At 44.9% G+C, this 16,929-nt stretch overlaps 1 protein-coding gene across 1 annotated transcript in view; it reads left to right on the top strand.

Annotated features, from left to right (window-relative positions):
- The window catches only part of LOC147447885 (FKBP-like peptidyl-prolyl cis-trans isomerase family protein), a 46,186-nt gene that overhangs the window by 17,918 nt on the left and 11,339 nt on the right, over positions 1-16,929 (top strand). The gene's annotated exons all lie outside the window — the stretch shown is intronic.

Here is a 16,929-nt window from a genome sequence, read left to right as displayed (position 1 = left end):
TCTCGTATAAGTGGTTCTCTAGAAGCATCAAGATGTGAATGCATCCACCCACCAAACATTGCTGCAACTCTTGTCTCAAGCGACCCGGCAGTGCAAAAACTGTGGTCCACTAAGTCACTGAACACTCTTTGAGACAAGCCTTATGGGTAATCCGTGAATACTGAAGCTGATGCAGGAGCAAAATGGGCAATCTTTGCGAGGGGCTTGAACGGGGAGTAATTTGCATCCAAATGCCTACGAGATTAGGAAAGACTAGTGTGGCAAGCCCGGGGGGGTCCACTGAATAATCATGTTAATGTATGGTGTACCACATGAGTTCAGTAGAGGGGTTTTTTATTTTTGAAAATTTAAGCAATTTAATAGATATACATTAACAAGAAGGGTTTTTTATTCCATTTTGGAAAGAAAACCCCTTAATTTATCAAAACAAAGGGGCCAATCTATTCATCTCTACGTTTTAATAGAGGAGTTTTAAAAGTACCGTGAGAGTGCACATGATATAGGGGGGTTCTTAATAATGGACCCGCCCGAGGTGGCAAGACAGATGCCGAATTATAGACCAATATCTTCTGACAACCCGCCATGCCTTAGGTCAGACCAAGAATCCTCATAGATAATTTATAATAAGGGCATTCGGCTGTAAGGTGCAGCAGAATGAATGTTGTATTTTCTCAAGATGAGTGATCCATATTTGCTCAAGGTTCCTTTTAGTTTATGGAAGGGAGAGCCTTCCGTTCTTAATGGAGAGTGCTATGATCACGAACAAAGTGAGTGGATATTCTACGTGCAAGTGTATGAGACTGAGAGAGAGAGAGAGAGAGAGAGAGAGAGAGAGAGAGAGAGAGAGAGAGAGAGAGAGATACGACACCAGAGACGACGTAAAACCCTCCTCCGAAGGCCCCACTCTCGTCGGCGAGAGTGGTCTACTATTGATTGCACAAAGTGGTACAATGACGATGCATGGAACTGATGCAACTTGGGACTATGTCGGTGACGACGATGGGGATGGCGACAATAATCTAAGGGCTGTAATTTACCAAAACTTTGGGGCTGTTTTGTGTGGCTGGAAACGCAGGTTTGGCTGCGTTTTTAGGGCTGAAAAACATTGCTGTATTTGTCTCTGAAACGCTGATTTGCCGCTGTCCTTGATGTTGAAAAACGCTGATGGTGCTGCTGCGATTAAGGGCTGAAAACGCTGTCACTTGCAGCTTTGATGGCGACCCAAAAACGCTAGGAGTTTGGGGATCACCGCGGCCCGTATCTGCTGAAAAACGCTAGGCTGTAGGAGATGCTTGTTGAGGTGATGAAGGGGAGCTTGATGAGTTCTTGCTGAGAGAGAGGGAGTACCTGCTGCCTCAGGCCTTTTGTGCTCCTTGCTCATCTGCCAAAGAATGCTAGCTTTGGTTTGCTTATATATTTTCTTACCCAATTTGCCCTACCTACTTTTGTTGGGAAGTCACTTAAATTAATAAGTGAAAAATGTCAAAAATAGGGAAAATAGGCTAAATGCACTGGAAAAACCCTAATTGATTCTAATGGATTCTGATGGAAATACTGATGATCATGTTGTGTGCAACCAGAGGATATGTATCTATTCTAAGTGACTGGGCATGCACGGTCTACAAATAGACTCACAAAAGTGGCAGATTACTTCTAATCTAAATTGATTGGACTGACGGAAACCCTGTTATGGTGTAGCTTGTCCACGGACACATAGGGTTGGATGTGTCACGTGACATCCCCTCTTTTTTAAAGTGAGGTACTGGTCCCGAGCTGCATGGCTTCCTTGTAGTCTGCCAACAACTCTAGATAATCCTTGAAGAACTCTTCGTCTACCCACACCGCTTCATGGGTTCCTCGATCCTTGAACTCAAAAAATATTGTCGCGCTTGCTTCTTCGAACCATGGCGAAACCGATGCAACAACACTTGCTCCGGCTCCATGACTTCAGCTTCATCGATGATCTCTGGTTCTTCTTCTTCCGAAATGTCCTTTGGAGGTGTTCCCTGAAACACTTTCAACCAAGAAACATGGAAAACGTTGTGCATTGACCATGAGTTAGGCAACTGCAATTTCATTGAAACCTCATTTATCTTTTTAATGACTGGAAATGGACCATACATACGAAAAGACAACTTTGGATACTTCTTTCCAACTTGCTTAAGACGTTGCTTCATGATTCTTAAATACACCCAATCTTCTTTCTTGATCAAAACATCCTGACGATGCTTATTAGCCTGCCGTGAATAAGATTCCTGAGCCTTGCTTAGCCGAAGCTTCACACTCTCAGAAATCTCATCGAATGACTGACTTTCAACATTGGCATCAGGCATTTGACTGACCGAGCGAGTCAAAAGTGATTGGAACGGGCGGCCAGAAGCTGCCTCATACGGAGTTCGACCAATAGCAGAAGAGAAAGAGTCATTTAGAATAGCTTGTACCAATGGAAGATAGAGCTCCCACTGAGACTGCTGATCATGCACATGTGACTTTAAAACATCAAAAGCCAATTGATTGTAAATTTCTGTTTGACCATCTGACTGTGGATGAAAAGCCGATGAAAAATTCAACTTAGTGCCAAAATTTTCAAAGAGTGCTCGCCAAAAATTGGGACATGAACTTAACATCCCTATCTGAAACAATTAACTTTGGCAAACCACAGAGGGGGTACCAATGCTTAATGAACAACCGTGCTACATCTTGTGCAGTAACTGTGGCTTTACAAGGAATCAACATGCAAAATTTGCTGAAACGATCAACAATTGTTAAACATTGAGTGTTCCTTGAATGCAAACTTGGTGGTAGGTTAGTCACAAAATCCATAGAAATATCCTGAAAAGGTCCATCGGGAATAGGCAGCGGAAGCAAGAGGCCTTGCTGCTTACCCCGAGGAGCTTTTACCTTTTGACCTATAGTGCACTCTGTGACATAACGAAACACATCTTTTCGCATTTTAGGCCAATAAAAAAGTCGTTCAATTTTTTCCAATGTGGTGTTCATTCCCCTGTGCCCACCCGTGAGAGAATCATGTGCATCATGCAATATGGTTGGCCTGAGAGAGGGCAACACACATAAACGTTGACGAAAAAATAACAATCCATCACGAATGAGATAGTTGTTGGGCCTTTGGGAAGCAAGAGGCTGCAACCAATACTTACCAAACTCGGAATCTACATACTGATTCTTCATGCTGTCAAAAGACTCACCCTGAATAGAAAATGTGGTTCTTGACTCAAGAGCCAAAATCTGTCCTTTGCGACTCAACGCATCTGCAACAGGGTTAGCTTTTCCAGGCACATATTGAATCAAACCTCTAAATTGCTCAAAAAATTGTGACCACTGTGCTTGGCGATCACCCCAATGTGCACTAGGCATAGACTGGAGCCACTTGAGGGCTTGATAATCTGTGCGCGCTGTAAACTCTCTACCATACAGAAAATGCTTCCAATGCTTAAGAGAGTGAATGACAGACAAAAAGTGAATAATTCTTTTCTGCACTATTGAGCTTCTGGCTAAGGAAAGCTACAGGACGACCATGGTGCTGAAGCACAACGCCTATGGCAACATTGCTCGCATCCGTCCATACCTCAAAGGGATCATCCCAAGAGGCAAGGATAAGACACGGCGCTTCTGTCTCACCGCAACCTTGAGAGCTGCGAAAGCCTCAATGGCTGCCTCGGGCAAGTCTACGCGCTGACGGCGAGTCTTTACCCCTTTCAAAACATCAATCATAGATGCAGCAATGCGTGCAAAATTCTCTATGTGCGAACTATATGCTTGACATAAACCAAGAAAAGAACGCACATCATATGCAGTTTTGGGCAAATCCCAATTACGAACCTGTTCCACCTTCGCAGGATCTAGCTTGACGCCTTCTGCAGAAATGATATAACCCAGATAAGTGACTTCAGCAAGAAAAAATTCAGACTTCTTAGCTGCAATGTACAATTGACACTCATCCAAACGAGTTAGTACCCTTTCAACATCTCTTTAATGTTGTTCCCGTGATGCAGAAAAAATGAGAATATCATCTAAAAAGATGAACACACATACACTGACCATATCGCCGAAACGACCTACCATGAGACGATTGAATGTACCCATGGCACCTGTCAATCCAAAAGGCATAACAATAAACTTCCATTGCCCTCGCTCGGTGCGAAAAGCGGTCTTGAAAATGTCGCCTTTGAATACCCGTACCTGATGGTATCCACTTTTAAGATCGACCTTGCTGAAAACCTTTGCCCCATTGAGCCTATCGAGGATATACTCAATGCGAGGCATCAGAAACTTGTTCTCGACGGTCATCTTGTTTAATGCCGTGTAATCAACACACAAACGAGACGAACCATCCTTCTTGCGAACAAACAAAATAGGAGCAGCAAAAGGACTTACACTAGGACGTATGAATCCTCTAGCCACCAACTCCGTGAGTTGTCGCTCTAACTCTTCCTCCTGTGTCTTGGTCAATCGATAGGGAGCCTTACTGACAGGTTGTTCGCCCTCCATAAGCTCGATGCGATGGTCCTCTGGCCGCTCGGGTGGGAGACAAGGTGGAAGATCATCCTGCAAAACGAGATGTTTAAACTTCGTAAACAACTCTGAATACTTAGCTGGAGCGTGAATGCTCTGGGAAACTAGAGCAGCATAGATAAATGCCGCTTGTGCTCCTCGTCGTAATTCATGCTTTACCTACACATGAGAGATGAGAGGCAAAGAATGCAAGCCCTCCTCAGCACGAATGATGAGGGGGGAATCAGTTTTGGCATGTAGAGTGAGAGTGTTAGCCTCAAAATCAATGAGAGGGTTGAGTTCAAGAAACCATTTAATGCCCAAAATCATATCACATCCTGAGAGAGGAGACACAAGAAATTTCCTACGAAATGAAGCTTGTTAAACGGTAAACATCACATCAAGCACTTCTTCGTGATGAGAGAGTCCATAACAGGAGCAAAGCCAGAAACCTCGAGAGGAGATTTTTGACTAACCTCTAGGCGGGCTCTCTCCACAAGAGGGGGGCTAACCACATCATGCATACTACCTGGATCAAACAATATGATAAAATGCTGCCCTTTTACATGACCATAACACTTCATGAGGGACATCAATGTGTGTGTCAGAGTCAGGAGAAGATGCAAGTTGGTTTGCGATAGTGCTTGTGGTTGTTGTGGGTGCCTTTTGTTCTTAAGGTGGGACTGTTTTAGGAGAGGCCTTCTTAATGTGACCCTTGACGTGACATTGAAAACATCTACCTTCTTTAGCATAAATCACTTGTTCTTCAGCCGTGATGTATCCTCCTATAATTCCTTGTGAAGCTTTTTCATCAGGGGTTAGCTTAGGTTTTGCAGGTGCTTTAGCTTTACCCTTAGATTCATTGTTAGAGTTCTTTTTCGAGGAATTAGAGGAAGAAGGGCTAGAAGAGTTACCATTCTTACCATTTTGCGTGTTCTGAGAATTCTGAGAGGTCCCTTGAGAAGACTTGTTCTCCTTAGGCTTTCCCTTGTTGTGCTTCATCTTTACTCTGGATATCGAGAGAGTATGGCTCGAATCCTCTGTTGTAGTCTCCGTCGATGTTGTGTAGCCCCTCTCCTCAATCGTGGCCGTCTGGATCTCTGTAGCTCCAGTGCTCGGTCGACGAGAGTGCCAGTAGTGGCCGAATGAGTGTGGGCCGAGCTCTGCAATGATGACTGCTCCTCTGGCTATCCCATATCTAGTGAAAAGAAATCTGTAATCTGTCTTTGGGATTGTCTCTCTCTATCTCTCCCCAGTAAAGTGTCTCTATATCTGTGTAACTCAAGTAGATATAGCCCAAGACATCTCTGATCCTCATAACTCATGACCCTAGAGAAAGGACCGAAACCCTCTTTGAATAAGCAATGGAAACGGCCCCGTATCTAGAGAGAGAGAGAGAGAGAGAGAGAGAGAGAGAGAGAGAGAGAGAGAGAGAGAGAGAGAGAGAGAGAGAGAGAGAAGAGATGAAATGAAATGAAATGAAATGTTAACGTCTTCAAAAGGCCAAAATGACCTACGAGACCAATCTGTTACAAAATGGTGAATCTAATACCATGTCTGTGTAGAAAAGAACTAGATACTACTACTAGAATCCATCCTCGTCTGCACTTTGGATATCAAGAGTATGGCTCGAATCCTCTGCTGTAGTCTCCGTCGATGTTGTGTAGCCCCTCTCCTCAATCGTGGCCGTCTGGATCTCTGTAGCTCCAGTGCTCGGTCGATGAGAGTGCCAGTAGTGGCCGAATGAGTGTGGGCCGAGCTCTGCAATGATGACTGCTCCTCTGGCTGTCCCTTATCTAGTGAAAAGAAATCTGTAATCTGTCTCTGGGACTGTCTCTCTCTATCTCTCCCTAGTAAAGTGTCTCTATAACTGTGTAACTCAAGTAGATATAGCCCAAGACATCTCTGATCCTCATAACTCATGACCCTAGAGAAAGGACCGAAACCCTCTCTGAATAAGCAATGAAACGGCCCCGTATTTAGAGAGAGAGAGAGAGAGAGAGAGAGAGAGAGAGAGAGAGAGAGAGAGAGAGAGAGAGAGAGAGAGAAATGAAATGTTATATCAAATGTCTTCAAAAGGCCAAAATGACCTATGAGACCAAATTGATACAATCTTGGTGGATCTAATCCAATGTTTGGGTGCAAAAAGTAAAAATGAAGTAAAGTGAAAGACAAAAAATCATTATCATCATCACTACTCGAGGATGCCCGGCATCGCACGTATTGCATCGGTCGCTAAAGAGCTTCGTCAATGTCCGCCTCTGTAAATAGTCGTATTGGGCGTCTCCTTTGTCGTGCTAGAATAGTCTTGATCCTCTGATGGAGCATCCGTCGATGTCGTGTTCGCCGTGGTAGAGGTGGACGTCTAGCTCTCCCGAGCTCAATGGCTCTGTCAACTAATATACCTCCGGTATAAGTGGGCTCTGAAGTCTACTGTGAAGCATGCTCATCTGGCTGCTTAGTCCGTGCGAGAGAGAGAGAGAGAGAGAGAGAGAGAGAGAGAGAGAGAGAGAGAGAGAGAGATGAAATGTTGTATTAAACGTCTTCAAAAGGCCAAAATGACCAATGAGACCCAACTGATACAATCTTGGTGGATCTAATACAATGTCTGGGTACAAAATAAAATGAAATAAGATAAAAGCTAAAATGAACATAGTCGTACTGGACATCTCCCTTGTTGTGTTAGAATAGTTACGATCCTCTGATGGAGCCTCCATCGATGTCGTGGTGGCCCTTGTAGACGTGGGCATCTAGCTCTTCCAAGCTCAATGGCTTTGTCAATCAAGATACCTTTGGTATAGGTGGACTCTGAAGTCTACTGAGAAGATTGTTTACTGACTGCCGAGTGTTTGCTCTAAAGAAGTCAGTGATCTCCCTCTACGAATGTCTCCCATTGTCTAATCTCCTCAAGAGACTCTCCTTGTTTCTCTACAGCTCTAGCAAAAACAACCCAAGGAATCTCTGATCCTAAAATCTCATGACTCTAGCAAGTGGTCCAAAGCCCTCTTTGAATAGACAGTGAAAGGGGCCTCGTATCTTATAGTATACCAAACAATGACATATGGGATGTAAATCTGTCTCGGGCTCTATATAACATAACTAGCAACTCCTGGCCTCTGTTGGTATTCTCCTAAATCTGCCAGTCTCAATCTCTAGCTGATGCGATGATGTGCGCATCTGACCAGACATCGTATCCCATGCCAAAAATGAGTGTCCATATAGGCAGGTTTGATCACATATCCATCCTCTATTAGATGGAGAAGATGTTCTCTGTAGAAATCCATCTTCGTGCCAAGCTCTTGTGTCGCCTCTGTCGAAGTCCTCCTGGTGTCTAGCTGTCATGTGCGCACTTCACTTGCGCTACGTGGACATGCTTCTGCTACAGTCTAGCACGAGTCTTAGCTTAGGACCTAGCCTGGCACCTTTTGAGACTCTAGCAGGATGTGCATGTCAAGGCAGGTCATAGTTGCATACCCTCTCTTGCATAGTACCACATTTCAGCATATAGATTTGCCGCGTGACTCACCTCTTAGCATTTTATTTATTAGTAAGTGACTTTTTGCATTCCAAATCATGGGCTGTTTTTGATGCTGCTTGAGCCAGCCTTTTGCACCCATAAAGGGGGCCCTCTTGGCGCTAGGAGAAGGAGAAAAGGCAGCAGAAGGAGGGCTTGCAGCCTTCAGTGCTCGCAGGGTCAGCAATCAATGTTTCCAGCCTTTTCTCATCAGCGTTTTCAGCTTAGAAAAGCCAGTGTTTTCCGCCAGAACAGCCAGCCATTCAGCCTATGATCACCATCAGATTTCAGCCCTAGCCTCGTCATGGTTGCAGATTCTAGCAATCGACATCGCTAGCCCTTTCAGCATTCAGCCAGAGCCTCGTCGTCCTTGTCATCGTCGTCGTCGACACAATACCCCAGCTGTCACCAGCATGTGACTACTATCTATTCTTTTTGTTGATTTCTTTCTTATTATTTATTTACTTTCACTTTTTGGAAACACCCCTCGGGAAATCTAAGTGCCCTGCATTGCATAGCTAGTGTGGAACTTTCCGGGGGGAGTCCAGGCCCGAGGGCAAGACAGCACTAAGGTTGGGCAAAGACTATGGTTAGCCAAAGTGGGGTCATTGACTAGCCAAAGTGGAATCCTTTGCCACAGAGGCTACATTTCAGTTCTGGGTGTGGCTGAAGTGTACAAAGGGGGTCAGATGACCTAGAAAGATACAATGGCAGCATCTCCTAAAATTTAGGGAACTGCTATTTTGGGACCTGAAAATGTGTTCGCGTCATTACCTCCGGAATGACAAGGGGAACATTTTATTACTCTGCAGTGAAGGCAACCGGGCAACCGGTTGGGAGATTTTTAAGCGGCGAACCCGAAACGGGAAAATGCTTGTAAATGCGCCAAGTGGCACATTCTGGTGCACTTTCCTCATGCAACAAGAAGTGGCGCTGAATTTAGGAGGAAGGAGGCTCATTTTTCAGTTTTGTCACAGGTTAAGAGCTATGGAGTGCTTCATTTCCCTCCTATGTACAATGCGGTGCCAAGAGTGATGCCTTGCACGCTACGCACTGCCCTCTCTCTCTCCTATGGCAGTATGTTATGCCCCTCTAGTGGGCTTTTCAATTGACCAATGTACAGTTGTGTGGGTTCATGCGCGATTGCCGAGGCAAGAGCCTCTTGCACAGGTACTGGATTAGCTAGCGGCTAATCCCCCACAGGTACAGGTGAATTCGGAGAGGTTTCACGCCAGAAATCTCGTCCGATTCAAAGAGCAAGTAGCCCTACAGGTGCGGGAGCTCGAGGACTTGCTACGGATGCGACCGGCACGCGAAACAGAGCCCGAAACAGTAAATTACAGCCTGCTGTGTATTTTTGCAGGTTTAGGGTTTTGGCCCTAAACGGACCCTAATACCCCAAGGAGGTTCGGGGACGCAAGGGGACCGCTATACAGGTGATCTGGCGCATTTTCGGGGCTGAAAACAGAGAATTTAGCGTGCTGCAGATTCTCGCCAGGTTTTGCAAAGTGCCCGTATGCGTCGGGAAAGTCATTCAATGCGTGGGAATACTGACTGTGAAGGGTCCTAGTACAGTTATGTTGCCGAAATCGGGCCGGAACAGTTGAAATTCAGCCAAGTTTGTGCGGGGCAGCTTGTAGGGAACCACAACGTTTATTCCCTCTTTTAAACAATAAAGAAATACCGAAAGGGGCGCCTAAGTTAGGGGCCAATTTGGTGTCGGTCTACTCATACAGGTGCAATCTAGCAACCTATATCCCTCTCCCCTTTGTTGTGTCTTGAAAGTACAGGTAAAGTGGGCGACAAATTAAATGGGTGAAAGAAAATAAGTTTTAAGTCTAAAGTCTACCGCCCTTTTTGAAAGTACAGGCCAGTTTCATGGTTCCATCGCCGGGATTAAATCACTTTTTCCCATAGAAGTGAGCCTTGGTCAGGTTGGGCTTGAAGACACAGGGGATCATAGACCAGACACAGGGAATTGCAATTATGGCTGACAGACCAGATGATGTGAGTGAATAGGTTTCCTCTTCACAGGGTTAACAGACACATGAAGTGGGTGAGTCTTCAAGGCCACCACAGACGGATGGTGATATATTTATGACCCAGTTGGCTACTGCTGTGGCTATGTTCACACAAGTAATGGAGAACCCAAGGTTTTTAGCTTTTCTACAACCTCCTCTTCCGTCTCAGTAAGTTGGGTCACTGGATTATATTCAAAAGCCTGTTAAGGCTCGAGCACAGGTGATTCATACTGCACAATCAATGGAAACACCTTTACACTTGACGGAGAACATGCAGTCTCCACAACCTATGCCTAAGGTGCAAGAACAAATGGCTGAGATGCCAGTCTTTCAAGCTGTACCAGATAGCCAGCCACTTTTTAGCAGCCTATAGCTGGTTCTAATGGGCAGGGAAGCAACCTACAGGCTATGCAACAAGTCTTCCCACCACCTTCAGTACACCCTGGCTATTTTGGAGGTGGATCGGTATTCCAGAGCATGGCTAGTCATGCACCTGGAAATCAGTTTTACACGCTAGGAACAGTGTTTGGGGGTGCTCAAACGATGATGCCTAACCCCATGTATGGTGTCACGGGCATGCTACCGGGGTTTCAAAGCACTCAGGGCCAATTTGGGATGCCACAGGCAAATTTTGGTATGGCTGGAATTACAAATCAGCAGCCAAATATGGCATTTCCAGGTCAACTTAATTGCGGTCAGGGAACACAAATGAACCCTAATAGTGTTCCCATGTTTCAGTCACTTCCATTTGACAACTTAACGCCACTGGAGAGGCCAACTCCGTACAAAGAAGGTGGCAAAGATGTGACATTCACGACCTTTACAGGGTTCGATGACAGGAAGAAGGCTCTCTCATTCCTCCAGCAGTTTGACAAGGCCTATGCAGGGGGAAACTTTACAGAGGCTTCAAAGGTCTGCAAGGTAGCCACTTTCTTGACAGAGAATGCGGGACAATGGTGGACAACTTTATTGCTTCAAGTGCAAGCTCCGTCCACATGGATTTACTTCAAGCAGATTTTTGCAGCAGCATGGTTATCTGATGACTTTGAGGCAGATGTCATGACAGAATGGCACCAGCTTAATGCTGCCACTTGCAAGAATCTGGATGACTACAATCGGAAGTTTTGGAAAGCTCTACTTCCAGTAACTTCCTATAGGTTTGTGCCATTGACAGAACAGATTGAAAAATACTGTTGTGGCCTACCCAAAGGATTGAGAAAATACTGCACGAAGACCAAAGTCATTACTTTGACGCAGCTCATCGAGGTAGCAAACACTGGCAATGGTTTGCTCAAGGGAGAAGATTGTGAATTCAATACTGGCGTCAAGGATCAGCCAAGAAAAATTCAGCGAAGAAGTATGTTCCCAAGGAGGCTCCGAAAGTGACTCAGGAACCAGCCAACGCAGGGAAAGACAAAGCTACGGCTGAATCAAAAAAGGGACCAGCGAAGAAATGGAAAAGACGTTTTCCTCGCAAGTCGGAAGAGCAAAAGGTCCTGAGGTCAGAGAACAAATGCTTTATCTGTGAGCAGCCTGGCCACATTGCTTACAACTGTCCTACAAAGAAAAGGCCAGCTGATTTTAAAGACAAGGAGGACAGGAAAGGAAAGAAGCCCATGGCTGGTCTAGTGCCAGATATGGTGGGCGACAAGCCAAATTCAGATGCAAGTGAGCTTTGCAGAGCATGGGGAAAGGTCAGGGATCAAACAGTGCTTATCTTCTTTGATCCAGGTGCCAAAGCCAATTTCATTTCCCCAGAATTGGTTTCAAAGTTGGGAATCAGACCTTAAGAGATTGGGTATACAGCAGAGGCAGGTTTGGCATGTCCTAGCCATACAGAGGCTGTGACACCCATCATCGGAAAGTTGCGCCTACATATCCAGTCCTATGTAGATGCTGAAGAATTTTACATCATGCCACTGGACGGATGTGATGTGTTGTTAGGTATTCCTTGGTTATTTCGTGTACAGGGAATCATGGATGCCTACAACAAAAAGATCACTGTACAGAGCAGGGGAAAGAATCACATTCTGGATGTAAAGCTTAAAGGGGAGTCTATTCCCACTGTATCAGCTTCTGCTATTACTTCTGTAATGAAAAAGCATCTTTCTACGTACTTGGTTTTTGCACGTGAAGTGTCAGATTGTGATGAATCAAATTTATCTGTGCTAGATAAAGAAAGGTCAATGTTTTTACAACAGTATAGTGACTGTTTTTCCGATTCATTACCATCTCAATTACCGCCATAGAGACCCGAGGACCATGCTATAGATTTGGTGCCAGGTAGTAGCCCACCCAATAAGTCTCCGTACAGGGTTAGTGCGGCTCAGCAGAAAGAGATAATGGGCCAAGTACAGGACCTGTTAGAAAAAGGGTTGATTCAGCCCAGTTCATCTGCATTCTGTTCTCCAGTGTTGTTGGTGTAGAAAAAGGATGGCTCATGGCGTATGTGTATAGACTACCGTGCACTGAACAAGAATACTATCAAGAATAGGTTCCCTATACCTAGAATTGATGATATTCTGGACAAATTAGAAGGAGGATCTATGTTTAGCAGGATAGATCTAAAGAGTGGGTACCATTAGATCCGCATTAGAACAGAGGATGTGCACAAGACTGCTTTTAGAACAACGTTTGGCCTTTACGAATTTTTAGTGATGCCCTTTGGTCTCACAAATGCTCCTGCTACGTTCAATAGGATGATGGACAGAATTTTCCGTCCACACCAGCAGTTTGTTGGTACATTCTTTGATGACATGATAGTCTACTCAAAGAATGAAGAGGAGCATAGGCATCACTTGGCCATTGTGTTCAAAGAGCTACGCAGTCATAGGCTGCTCATCAATGCAAAGAAAAGTGAATTTTTTCTGGAAGAGATCCACTTTCTGGGACACATTGTCTCAAAGGATGGTGTCAGAATGGATCCTGCAAAAGTTGAAGCGATCAAGTCATGGCCAGATTTGAAGACGGTGCATGATGTCCGAAGCTTCTTGGGACTATGCTCCTATTACAGAAGGTTTATCCGAAATTTCGCTGAGATTGCTTCACCTTTACATGCTCTTCAAAAGAAGGCAGTCACCTTTAGATGGACACACAAAGAGATTTCAGCTTTTAATCTTTTAAAGGAAAAGATGACTTCAGATCCAGTCATTGTGTTGCCAGATCTTAGCAAGTCATTTGTGGTCCAGTGTGACGCCTGTGGTAGTAGCATTGGTGCAGTGCTAATGCAAGATGGCAGGGTAGTAGCCTATGAGAGCAGAATTTTGCAAGGGCCAGAGATGACCATGCAGGTCTATGAGAAAGAGTTACAGGCTGTGATTCATGCGCTCTTAAGTTGGAAACACTACCTACTAGGTGCAGATTTCGTTGTCCAAACGGACCATCAGACCTTGCGATACTTCTTGACACAGACAAAGTTATCTGAGAAGCATATGCGATGGGCAAATATCTTGTCCATGTACCATTTTCAGATTGTGCATGTGGAAGGCAAGAAGAACGTTGTGGCTGATGCCTTGTCAAGGAAGCCACAAATTTCAGCTGTGTCAATTCCTTATCATCACGAACTTGATGATATGAGAGAACAGTATGCAAATGATGAAGATTTTGCAAGGGTCTTCGAGCAACTAATGGATGGACAACGTCATGAACACTATCTTCTCAAAGATGGGTTCATGATGATGCATGGCAGATTGTGTGTCACAAAGCCATTGCGACGCAAAGTTATGGAAGAGAGTCATGTCCCACCGTATGCAGGGCATCGTGGTATCGATGCTACAGTTAAAGCGGTTGAGACATTCTTCTACTGGCCTACATTGAGAAGAGGTTTGGATGCCTTTTTGCGAGAATGCCTAATTTGCAAGAAGGTCAAGTTTGACAGGCAAAAGGCACCAGGGTTATTGCAACCACTACCTATTCCAGATAAACCATGGGAAAGTATTGTTATGGATTTTATCTTTGATCTTCCGAGAACGCAGATAGGAAACGATGGTATTTGGACCATCATTTGCAGATTCAGCAAACAGGCTCATTTTATTCCTGTCAAGAAGAAGATAAAGCCAGATCAGATGGCACGCTTGTTTATGAGCAATATTTTCAAGTATCATGGCATGCCACAGTCGATTGTTAGCGACTGTGATCCACGCATGACAAGTTTGTTCTGGAGAGGCTTGTTTGAGAATATGGGCACAACGCTCAAATTCTCTTCGTCATTTCATCCTCAAACAGATGGGCAATTAGAAGAGGCAAATTCTACTGTCCTAGATCTGCTGAAGTGCTATGTGTCAGAGCAAAAAGGAAAGTGGGAGCAATATTTGCCATTGGTGGAGTATGCATACAATAATACAGTGCATTCATCAACTGGCAAGGCACCTTTTGAGATAGTTCAAGGTGGCAAGAAAGTTCCTCCCATACTGCATACAAAGGACAAGATATTTGAAGCAGATAAGTATGTTCAGGACATGGATGAAATGTACAAGAAGGTCAAAGTGGCCTTGGAAAAGACTCAGGCAAAGCAAAAGAAAGCAGCTGATCGTAACCGTCGTGAAGTGGTATTTTCACTTGGTGATTGGGTACTTCTACGCTTTGAAAAGGCAAGGTTAAAGAAGATGAAGGGCAAGGAAAGACTGTTTCCAAAGCTCAGCATGCGTTACTATGGGCCTTTTCAAGTATGCGACATAATCAATGATGTTGCATATAGGCTGAAATTGCCTGAGAGTTGGAAGATTCACAATGCGTTTCATGTGAGTCTTCTCAGACCCTATGTGGGTGATGTGCCAGAATATATGCCAGCTGAAGATTAGCCGGAAGTCGAGGAACTTGACAAGATCTTGGTCCCGGAACATGTTTTGGCACATAAAGAAAGAAAAGTGAAAGGCAAGGTTGCTAGGCGTTACTTGGTAAAGTTCAGAAACTATCCACCAATGGATGCTAAGTGGATGGAAGAAGGTGAGCTTATAGAGTCACCAACTGTGTTATCACTTTACCTTGAAGCCTTCGATTTGCAACCTACCTTGACCCCTTGAGTTTCAAAGCTACATGGATTGTTAGTGTGACAATGGCTTCTGAAACAAATGATGTACATGGTATTTAAAGTGAGCTCAAATGAAATACCTGTTACATGAATGTTAGAGCTGTACAGATTGTTAGTTTGGCAATTTCTCTTATGGAATGTCCAAAAGTTTCGTTAGTGCTATAGAAGTGAGTATTTCTTGTCAGTTTGCCAAGGATACAGTAATTGCTTCTATTAAAGGGTACATGTGTAACTGCATTCTTAAACTGTCGGTTTGGGTATTTTCGAAAGTGTTATTGGGCCCAACGTGTACTATAAGACAGTGGCAAAATGTGTAGCTACCATTTTGTCATTGGAAAGTTAGTGACTCAAAGCAATGGCAGAGTGTGAAGCTACCACTATGTCATTGGGATAGGGTTCACACGCAGGCAATACATGTGTCGACGAGGTGTTGTATACACCAGGGTTGACAATGAGCATGTATGTGTTGTACATGTGTCGACAGATTGTGAATACATCAGTGTTGACTGTGAGCATGTACGACATAGATGCAAACGAGGACGTTTGAGATTTCAAGAGGGGGGTATGTCACCAGCGTGTGACTACTATCTATCCTTTTTGTTGATTTCTTTCTTATTATTTATTTACTTTCACTTTTTGGAAACACCCCTCGGGAAATCTAAGTGCCCTGCATTGCATAGCTAGTGTGGAACTTTCCGGGGGGAGTCCAGGCCCGAGGGCAAGACAGCACTAAGGTTGGGCAAAGACTATGGTTAGCCAAAGTGGGGTCATTGACTAGCCAAAGTGGAATCCTTTGCCACAGAGGCTACATTTCAGTTCTGGGTGTGGCTGAAGTGTACAAAGGGGGTCAGATCACCTAGAAAGATACAATGGCAGCATCTCCTAAAATTTAGGAAACTGCTATTTTGGGACCTGAAAATGTGTTCGCGTCATTACCTCCGGAATGACAAGGGGAACATTTTATTACTCTGCAGTGAAGGCAACCGGGCAACCGGTTGGGAGATTTTTAAGCGGCGAACCCGAAACGGGAAAATGCTTGTAAATGCGCCAAGTGGCACATTCTGGTGCACTTTCCTCATGCAACAAGAAGTGGCGCTGAATTTAGGAGGAAGGAGGCTCATTTTTCAGTTTTGTCACAGGTTAAGAGCTATGGAGTGCTTCATTTCCCTCCTATGTACAATGCGGTGCCAAGAGTGATGCCTTGCACGCTACGCACTGCCCTCTCTCTCTCCTATGGCAGTATGTTATGCCCCTCTAGTGGGCTTTTCAATTGACCAATGTACAGTTGTGTGGGTCCATGCGCGATTGCCGAGGCAAGAGCCTCTTGCACAGGTACTGGATTAGCTAGCGGCTAATCCCCCGCAGGTATAGGTGAATTCGGAGAGGTTTCACGCCAGAAATCTCGTCCGATTCAAAGGGCAAGTAGCCCTACAGGTGCGGGAGCTCGAGGACTTGCTACGGATGCGACCGGCACGCGAAACGGAGCCCGAAACAGTAAATTACAGCCTGCTGTGTATTTTTGCAGGTTTAGGGTTTTGGCCCTCAACGGACCCTAATACCCCAAGGAGGTTCGGGGACGCAAGGGGACCGCTGTACAGGTGATCTGGCGCATTTTCGGGGCTGAAAACAGAGAATTTAGCATGCTGCAGGTTCTCGCCAGGTTTTGCAAAGTGCCCGTATGCGTCGGGAAAGTCATTCAATGCGTGGGAATACTGACTGTGAAGGGTCCTAGTACAGTTGTGCTGCCGAAATCGGGCTGGAACAGTTGAAATTCAGCCAAGTTTGTGCGGGGCAGCTTGTAGGGAACCACAACGTTTATTCCCTCTTTTAAACAATAAAGAAATACCGAAAGG

This window comes from Adiantum capillus-veneris, chromosome 11, assembly GCF_014529385.1.
Source record: "Adiantum capillus-veneris isolate H3 chromosome 11, ASM1452938v2, whole genome shotgun sequence".
Taxonomy (NCBI): Eukaryota; Viridiplantae; Streptophyta; class Polypodiopsida; order Polypodiales; family Pteridaceae; genus Adiantum; species Adiantum capillus-veneris.
This window is presented reverse-complemented; position numbering and strand designations above follow the sequence as displayed.